Source organism: Myotis davidii, unplaced genomic scaffold (assembly GCF_000327345.1).
Source record: "Myotis davidii unplaced genomic scaffold, ASM32734v1 scaffold647, whole genome shotgun sequence".
Lineage (NCBI taxonomy): Eukaryota > Metazoa > Chordata > Mammalia > Chiroptera > Vespertilionidae > Myotis > Myotis davidii.
Genome location: NW_006298634.1, coordinates 13,608 through 21,233, shown reverse-complemented (window position 1 = coordinate 21,233; position 7,626 = coordinate 13,608).

Here is a 7,626-nt window from a genome sequence, read left to right as displayed (position 1 = left end):
AGGTGGGGAGGTGGACTGGCACTGCAGGGCCCGAAACTGCAGAACTGAGGACTTGAAAGTGAATATTGTTCTTCCATATTTTGAGCTCTGTATTCTCAACTATCGTCTTTTTTTTTCTCAATTGAAAAAAAATTGGCATTCTTTAAAACAGTAGTTCTCAACCTGTGGGTCACGACCCCTTTGGTGGTTGAACAACCCTTTCACAGGGGTCGCCTAAGACCATCCTGCATGTCAGATATTTACATTATGATTCATAACAGTAGCAACATTACAGTTATGAAGTAGCAACGAAAATAATTTTATGATTGGGTCACAACATGAGGAACTGTATTTAAAGGGCCAGAAGGTTGAGAACACCTGTTTTAAAAGAAGTGCTGTAATCATGTGGATTCAACTGCTAATGGAATCAAGATTCTGGTGTCCAGGGTGTGTAGACCAGATGGCTAGCCAGAATGCTCCTTGAATAAAATCCATTCTTCCTTGACTGATACACCAATTCGTGACAATAAGATACTCCAGAGTTGAGGCCAAAGAGAATAAAATGCTCCCTAAATGCTTTAATCCAAATTGCCCAAAGTGCATATTTCCATTTGCTGGGGAAGTTTTAGTGTGTTCCTTTCACAGTGGCTCTGATGAGCCCTATTCATAGTAGGGGACACTGGTTTGATGTTCAGCCACAACTTTTTGGGGAGTTATGCCTAACAGAGCTTGAAAGGGACTTAAGAGACAAAGAAATCTTGTTTATCTCTTGAGTAAACATTTACATATGGCCCGGCCAGTGTGGCTCAGTGGTTGAGTGTTGACCCAGGAACTAAGAGGTTTGATTCCAGGTCAGGGCACATGCCCAGTTGTGAGCTCAATTCCCAGTAGGGGGAGTGCAAGAGGCAGACCATCCATGTCTCCTCTCATCAATGTTTCTATTTCTCTATTCCCCCCCCCCCACATCCTCTCTCTCTAAAAAGTCAATAAAAACACATTTAAAAAAAAGCATATTTACAGATGGACTGGTATAGAAATTGATCATATCAAGAAGAGCCAACCTTTATATGAAACATGAATTCTCTCAAGCTTAAAAAGATTGTTAGGTAAAACATAGGTGGTATCGAAAACAATAACAACAGCAAATTATCAAGATTCTGCCTGTGCTAGGCTAGATACTGTAGCTAGATACTTCCCACATACCATTTCTGGTTCCCAGAAGAACCCTGTAAGGTCAGTATTATTCTCCTTATTTTCCCGTGGAAGAAAATGATACGCAGAATACCTCACCCAAGGACATACAGTTGGCAAATGGCAGAGTTTGGATTAGAATAATCATCATCAGCATCATACTCACGTGGATTGTTGTGTGCACACTGCTGCCCACACCTGGGACGAGCACTTTACATATGTTGTTTTTGTTGTTGCCCATAATAACTTCTTGAGTTAGTCATATCATGCCCATTGTATATAAGAAAGTAAATTTTGAAGGTTAAGTTACTTCATCAAGGTCATACAGTGGGTACATGGCAGCTCTGGAATTTTAATTGGGATATGAAGGGCTCTAATGCCTTCACCCTTTCTACCAGCACCCTGAAAACAGACTTCTCATATTCTGCCCTGTGCCTGTCTCAACTGACATGTTTTTGTCAAGCATGTGAAAGGGTAGGTTTCATTTTTCACTGTTTCCCCCACGAGTCTGACTAATGCTGCTATCTTTGAGGAACTGCTAACATGTCTAGTTTAAGCCATGGGCAAAACAACTGCTGAGAATACAACCTCTTCCTCGCAGGCCTCTCTTGGGCACGGTTCAGTGTCTGGGCAACAAGACCCAGAGGTGACCCCGCAGGGTCAACCAGTGAAACATTGGTATCTCTGGTGCCTCGTGAAGCAATGAGCAAATGTCATAGGAAACAGGCACATTTTATGGCAAGTCAGTTTCATTTGTGGGATTTCTTCAGTGTCTAAGGAGCCATGGCAAGCTAGAAAGCTCCACTGACAATTGATTCCGATGGCTACTGTTACAGTCTCCTTCCTTCTGACACAGCATGCTTGTTCCTTAAGTAGCAGAATGATAGATCCTCAGGATGAAAGGTGGGAAGAAATCATCTCAGGGGTAGGTTGCATAGCAACTTTCTGGGTTTTAGCAAAGCGTCTTTGAAATTTCTGTGTTGGGAGAGAAACCTAAGAACAATACAGAGGAGGGAAATGACATTCTCCTTTTTATTTCTAGAGTGAGCAACAGGGTGTCAGACTATTTTCTTATTTTCTCTTTGAATTCTTAAAACGTCCAGTCTCACTTTTTCCACTCACCCCTGAAAATATCTCACCTACATAAAAAGCAGGACTATTGTTGAGAATTCCTTAAAATACATGCAAGGCTTCTTAGCTAATTCCTAAATAGTAGAACAATGCAGCACACAAAAATACAGTTTTCACACGCACTGGAATTCAACAGCTAAAGAGGAATGTGTATAGATAGAAAGGGGGCTCACCACTAGTTAGCTGCACTAGGATGGAGAAGGCTCTTGCCATCCCTGAACAGTTTCTATATCTACAAATTGGGGTCATCTCTTTTAAGAATCTCTGCACTTTCCAGTTCCTGAGATTTTTGTGTATTCTACTCTCCACAAGGGCAAGATTACATTATAGATGATACCTAAGGAGAAAAGATGAGGAATTCCTGATTATAATCTTCTGCTAATTTATGAAAAAACTTTTATCTCCCTATTCCCCCACGTCTCGTATGTGGTTGCGGTTTTTCTTCACTGACTTTCCGTCTAACTTTCCTGAAAAGGGACATCAATGGGTTATCTTCGTGTAATCTCGGTTAAGAGACCACTTCCGAAGAGGGCAAGCCAGCTGGTGCTAGCTCGCCTTTGCTATGACAATGACACTAGAAAAAGAACCTCTGCCAGTGACTTAAGGAAGTCCAGGCGCCAGAGTGAAAGAGCAGAACCTGGGGCTGGATCTGATTTTCCAAATCCTCTAATGTGACTTGACCGCAAACTCACACGGTGGTCTTTCATAGGCTAATATCTTCTCTTTCTTCTTGCATCCCACAGGAGGAAAGAGAGTGTAGAATCTGGTCCTTTGAAAGGGAAATGCCTACCACACTTTTCCCTCATGCCCCAAGAAATAAGAGGAAAGGGAGATCTAATATTGAAATGTCCTTATGTAAGGTACTTGCTATGGTAGACCACAGTCAAGAAAACCTCAGCTTCTTTATTTTGCAGATGAAGAGACTGAGGTGCCGAGTGGTTAGAGATCTCAAAACTTACCCAGCAGCTAGACATTCATGGAGTAAGAATTCAGTCCTCGATGTGTCTCCTTTCCAGGTCCTGCTGTGCTTGGCTCCACTGCCTATAGCAGTGATGGCGAACCTATGAGCTCATTTTTTTGGTTGATTTTTCTTTGTTAAATGACATTTAAATATATAAAATAAATATCAAAAATATAAATCTTTGTTTTACTATGGTTGCAAAGACCAAAAAAAATTCTGTATGTGACACGGCACCAGAGGTAAGTTAGGGTTTTTCAAAATGCTCACACGCCGAGCTCAAAAGGTTCGCCATCACTGGCCTATAGCAACTGTCAGCATGAAGTCAGGTTATTTCTGTATTTTTGAGTTCAGAGATTTGAGTTGAATTATAAATGTTTTATAATGGAATCCGATAAAAATAGTATGGACACTCTTCTTAGGATTTGTGCCAATTGAGCTACTTTTTACCTATCAAGTTTTCATGGCTTTATAAGTAAATGTAGTCAGGAAAGGGGAGACAATATGTCCCTGTAACAGAGTTTGGGGGTTCCAGGGGTATAGCTCTCTCAGGAAGCAGCCTCTGATGATACCCTCCATACAGGGCTTTGCACAAAATGTATCATTGGTGGAAATTTAAAAGTGACCTTTTCCTGAACTCCCGAGGAGGGTAAGTCGATGAGAAAGTGTCATCTAGACTACCTTTTCTTTAGTTCTAATCAGAACATGTTCGTTAAGATTTCTGAAAGTCAAATTGCAATCAGGCAGTTGGTGTCTTCATATAAGCCAGTATATGTTAGGGTGAAGTAGCCACCACAAGAGCATAGCAAAGAAAAGACATGGGTAGATGGTATCCCCCCATCCCCTTTTATTTTCACAATATTCTTTGCTAGATTGCTCAGTATCATCTGTTGGTGACTGAAAACTTGGCTAATTAAGCTCACTTCTTGCCCGGCCAGAGTGACTCAGTTGGTTGAGTGTCGTCCTGCGCACCGAAACGTTGTACGTTTGGTTCCCGGTCAGGACACATACCCGTGTTTCAGGTTTGATCCTCAGTCAGGGAGCGTATAGAAGGCAACCTATTGATGCTTCCCTCCCACATCGTGTTTCTTTCTCTCTCGCGCGCTCCCTTCCTCTCTTTACACATGTTCTACGTAGGGTGAGGATTAAGCTAAAATAATAATAATTAAAAAAATTAGGATAAACCCACTGTTCATGGCTTTGAAAGCAAGACCTTCTGAATAACTCATTTCTGAGTCAATGTTTCTGAGGCATGCTGTAGTTTGCCCTTGGTTCCCTGTTGCTGGAAATGTTGAGTATTATTTCTTTTGGAGAATTTGCCCACCCTTTGCCTTCAACCTACCAAAACAAAATAAGCATACCTTGGAAAATCCAGTCAAATATAGACTGCACTTGACCCTTTACTAATATTTTTAGCTCTACCAGATGGAAAGTAGACACACCGCTCTGCCCCTCTTGCCCTGGAAGTAGACTCATTGAACATCATCCTAACTCTTTAGTCAGGCTTTACACAAAGCCTCCTGTTTCCAGTTCCAAATGCAAAGCCAATGTTTGCAGAGCCCCTGGTTCGTCTATTGATGGAAATGCCCTGGGTTTCTTTGGTCTGACCCAACCTGCTCCCAGTTGGCTTTTTTTCTTCTTTGGTTGCTTAGGAGAACAGGTAACGCTGAAACCTAAGTTATGACTGTTGGTTAACAGCTTTCTATCTTTCAGTATTTCGTGGAAAATAGTCATCTGCTATCATCACCTCTTCTTTTGCTCTCTCTCTCTCTCTTGTGTGGGATCCTGCCATTAAAAAGGAATTTTTGTTATTTTAGTGGGGTTTCAAAGGAAGGAGCAGAGAGAAATACGTTGGGCCTTTTCTTGTTTTGTTTTTCTATCCACTGAAATTAACAGGAAGATCTTTCATTACCTGAGCTTTCTTTTTATTGATGACTAATTTCCTGTGAATGAGGAAATGGTGTACTATGTAATCATTTGGCACAGATGCTAAAATGCCATTATATTAGAAAGGAAAAGACAATTTTTTTATAAAAAGGAGGGAATTATTGTTTTTTGTAATAATGTTAGCAGAGTACACACAAGAAGAAAAGTAACTGCACTAAATTATAAAGACGGGTGGACCTCTTTCTTAATGTCCAGTGATCTTTCCCTTAAGATTTGGTTTAATAGGTGTTTAGAAAGAAAAGAAAAGAAAAGAAAAGAAGACAGTTATTTTTTTGGATACTAGTTTTTTTTTTATGCACAATTTTAGGTTGTATTTTCTTTTTTTAAATTCTTGGATCGCCTTCTCTTCATTTCCAGCTGATATTTGGCTAAAACGGGTGGAGGAAAAAGAGTTCTGCTCTTAGAATACTTTTACATTCTTCAAGCATTTATAACAAAATAAAACTTTCATTCTACTTTAATACCATGGATAGAAATAGCCTCCTCATTTTTCTTTTATAATGTTCCTGGAGCAATAGGGAAACTATTTTTTGCATGTCTAGGAAGATTTTTAAAACATGCATTCAACCTTAATTTTCACCTCTGTGATGGCCATTAAGTCTGTGGTTCCCAAATTGTGCCCTGAGCCAGTCTAGGGGGACGTGAGTGAAGTCATAGGGGATAGATGACATACTTGAAAATTTCGAGGGAAACACAGCAACACCTGTTGGCCATTGTATGAACTACTAGCTCAAGGTAGCTCCCTTTTGCAACCTGAGCCTGAGCTACATGACTTTTTTAGAAGACCTATCTTTGTGAGGCTGGGTGTTCAGTGGTTGCTGTGATAAAAAGCAGGTAGCGCATGAAAATCAACGTGTAACAGGAAATGAGGGTAGTGGTTTCTAATCTGATTCCAAAGTTTGAGTGTAGATCGCCTAGGTTAGACAGGGCTCTCCGGAGAAACAGAAGCAATCGGACACATGTAGGAAGATAAGTAGAAAAGATTTATTATGAGGGATTGGCTCACGTGTTTATGGAGACTGAGAAGTCCCGTCATCTGCTATCTATAAGCTGGAAGCCCAGGAAAGCTGGTGGTGTAGTTCTAGTCCAAACCTGAAGGCCTGAGATCCAGGCCAGTCAATGGTTTAAGTCCCATTTCAAGTCTAAATGCTCAAGAACCAAGAGTGCTGAGGTCCAAGGGCAGGAGAAGGTGGATGTCCCAGCTCAGGCAGAAAGTAAATATGCCTTACCCCACCCTTCTATTCAGTCTATTCTATTCTACAGGTAAGTGCAGTGGTTTTAAACTGGGTCCCAGATTATTCAATAATCTTTTAAGAGATGGAGCTGAATCCCCTCCCCTTGAGTATGGCCTTTAGTAACTAGTTTCTAAAAAATAGAAGACGGCCGAATTGATGGTACGAGTCTTCCAAGTCTATGTCATTATGCATGGTGCATTTGCTAATTATTATTTGCAACCTTCTTCTTGTTTTCTCCCTCGAATCACTCACTTCTGGGGAAGCCACCTGCCATGTTGTGCAGACACTCAAGCAGCATCATGGAGGTGCCCACATGCCAAGGAACTGAGCCCATTTTCCAACAACTAGCAGGGAACTGGAGGCCTCCTGCCGATAGCCATGAAAGGGAGCCATTTTAGAAGTGAATCTTCCAGCCCTAGCCAGGCCTCAGGTGGCCGCAGCCCCAGCTGATGTCCTGACTCCAACCTCAGAGAAGTTCCAGAGACCTAGCCACTCATTTGAGCCCCTCGATGATTGCTGACCCATAGACATAATAAGATAATAAGTACTTGTTTAAGCCACTACATTTTAGGGATAATTTGTTAGGCAGAAATAGATAACTAATAGAAGTGTGAAGTAATAAAATGTATTTCTTTTCTTTCTGTTTATTGGTTTTTTGAAAAAAAAAAACCACACAAAAAACAAAACCACAAAAACCTCAGCTATTTAAAATGTGAGAACTAAAATACTCTTAAGTTATTAAACCTAACTACTTAATAAACAGAACTTTTTTTTTTGTCTTGGGACATCATGAAAAGGTTACTGAGATACTTACATGTCTCATGTACTGACAAAATTTGGGAAGTTCATCATTAAGATAAAAATAGTTGCTAAGTCTTTTTTCTTTGAATTTCTTCAAGCATACACATAATTTTTTTCTATTTTTGGAATGGAAAAGTTTATTACTTCTGATACTGAACAGTTGTTTTCTTAGCATGTCAGTGGAGCCATGAAAACAGGAAAAAAAAATTATGTACAATTCATTAAGGAAATTGATCATTTGAGAGTAAATTGACTAGTATTCAATAAACATGAATGAAGTTATTGGCTTATAGATGCCACTGTAAAGGCTAACATGATATTGAGAATAAAGAAACTTGCATATACAACGAAGACTGAAGATACTGGTTTATGGGAAAGCAGCGT